This window comes from Salvia miltiorrhiza, chromosome 8 (genome assembly GCF_028751815.1).
Source record: "Salvia miltiorrhiza cultivar Shanhuang (shh) chromosome 8, IMPLAD_Smil_shh, whole genome shotgun sequence".
Taxonomy (NCBI): Eukaryota; Viridiplantae; Streptophyta; class Magnoliopsida; order Lamiales; family Lamiaceae; genus Salvia; species Salvia miltiorrhiza.
Genome location: NC_080394.1, coordinates 12233518 through 12236211, shown reverse-complemented (window position 1 = coordinate 12236211; position 2694 = coordinate 12233518).

Sequence of the window (2694 nt, the reverse complement as noted above, 5' to 3'; positions counted from 1 at the left end):
TTTTCGTTCAGCAACACCATTTTGTTCGGGAGTATGGGAACAAGTGGTTTGATGAATTATCCCTCTTTGTTGACAGAAGTCTTGCATGGATCGATTGACAAACTCCCCCCCATTATCGGTTCTAAGGGTCTGGATATGTTTTTGAAATTGAGTTTGAATCATTTTAAAGAAATGAGTGAACTTTTCGAAAACTTGAGATTTATTTTTGAGAAAATACACCCATGTCATCCTAGTGCAATCATCAATAAAGAGTAGAAAATATCTAAAACCTTGACCCCCCACAACAGGTGAAGGACCCCAAACATCAGAATGAACAAGAGAAAATATGGAGTTTACTTGTGTGTCATTAGGCTTAAAAGATTTTCGGTGGCTTTTAGCTAAAACACAAGTTTCACAAGATAAATTCTCATCATTTTTTATTAATTTAGGAAATAAAAGCTTAAGATACCCCATAGATGGATGCCCTAACCGACGGTGCCAAAGCCAGGTTTCCCGGTCAGCAGTTCCGTGAGCCAGCATCACCTTGCCTTGTTGAGCTATCTCATCCACATAGTACAATCCATCCCGCTCAGTGCCACGCCCAATAATCTCCCCCGTCCTGATATCCTGAAGCAAACAGAAGTGTGGATGCATTATCATGGTACAATTGAGCTCTTTTGTAACATGGCTAATAGATAAGAGTTTGTGTGAAAGAGACGGGACATAAAGACAATTTGAGAGACGTAAAGTAGGGGAAATTTCTATAGTTCCGGCTCCTTTAACACGAGTCAAATCACCATTTGCAGTCTGAACATGCGTACGATGTGATGTTGATGACTTAATAATATCAGTTTTATCAAAAGTCATTGTATCAGTGGCTCCACAATCAAAAATCCACCCTTTATCTCTATCCCTATTATCACAAGAGGTTTGATATGCAGCGGAAGTATTTAGGGAATTTCTACATAATTGAGAGGTGTTTTTAGTATTATGTAGAGGTTTGGGGTGGTTTTGTAATTTATGGAAATCCAGGGGGGTAGTTTGCATAAAGTGGGGCTCTTTTTGCAATTCAGGATAACCCAGGGGTGGTATTTGTAATACTTCAGAATTTGGGGACTTAGAGGGCAAGACATGGGGTAATTTTTGTAAATATTCAAAATTAGGAGGGTTTGGTGTAAAAACACCAAACCCTATACCTTCTCGGTTAGAATGGGCGCCGCTTCCTTCATTCAAGCCATTCTCCTCCAATCTGTCCAGAATCCGGCCTCCTCCAATCTTTGGTCCTGCAGCCTCTGCCGGACGATCCACAGCTGCTCGGTCCACGGCCGGTGCCGCCGCCCCCACGGTCAGCGGCGACTGATTTCCAGCCGCCGATATCTCCCTCGTGCCCCACGATCCAGAGGCTGCCAGTCGGTTGACAGCCATGGCCGCCGCTCTTGCGGCCCACGCCGATCGGTTCTCGGCCACCGCCGATCCAGTCGGTGTTGCTCCGATCTGTTCCGAATTTCCTCCACTTCCGTCCGCCATTTTCCCTTTCGCAACCTTGGAATTGTTTTCCCACCACTCTGGTGGGTTGCCTCTGCCGGTGGCGGTGTGTGGTTGTCGGACCTCAGGCCGCTGAGTAGGGCGGTGGGTGGCGGCGAGTCCGGCTCCGACCCCTCCCGATGATGAGGCGTCGATGTCGGCGCGGTTGGTTGCCGGCTGCAAGATTTGTAGTCGGGCGGCCTCCCTTCTCACTTTTGAGAACGCGGATTTGACTGAGGGAACGGGAACTTTCTTGAGAATGTCCCGACAAAGTTTATCATATCTGCCATCTAATCCAGGGAGGAACTGAAATAATCGGCAATTTCCGATTAATTTTCGGTGCTTATTAATCCCTTCTTCATTGCAGTTGATTGGATTTGGGTCTCTTCGACCCATTCTGTGGATTCTGTTTGGATTTGGGTTATTTGAATCTGTTTGGTTTATGGTTTCAATCTCTCCTGGCATTTTTTTTTTCTCCAGGAAATGAAGAACAGAGGCTGCCTTGATTTGGTGAATTGGCTAAGAAAGGTTTTGGTTTGGGATTATGAACGATGATGATTTGTTTCTGAGTTCCTAGGATTGAACCTGTTCTGATACCATGTTAAAACATGGTATTATCATAATGCATAAAGAAAGATAAAGAGAAGCAAATGATTGTTATTGTATTGCTTGATATTTCTGAAGAATTCTATCATCTTTTATAATGTATTACATGATATTAAAGTCTTACCAGGATCCCTATGATTAAGGGATCCGTGGTAAATCTTTGACAGATAAATAAAGGCACGCTGCTTCTCTTTCTGACTTTTGCTGCTTGCTAATCTTGACTTCTGTAGATTTACTTTCAACAAAAAGATTATACAAACACAAAGCAATTAGATTGGACAGACATAAAGGGAATAATGAACAGCCTTTGCTGAAGAAGATTAGGAGCAATGCGGCTCAGAGAAAATGTTGATTGCTTCGCTCTCATCTCCAAACTCAAATTTCATGTTGTATTTCAAGAAAATCTCTCCTACCATTCTTACTACGAAAAAAATAAATAAAGAAAAAGCAAATCATCACTATTAGGCCAATTCTAGTAACTTACGCTATTTTCACTCACGCCCTTTGTTCTTTGATCGCACACTGAAGTAAACAATGTTATTTAATTTGTAATTTATCATTTGTTTATTTGTTAATTTCTTTTTT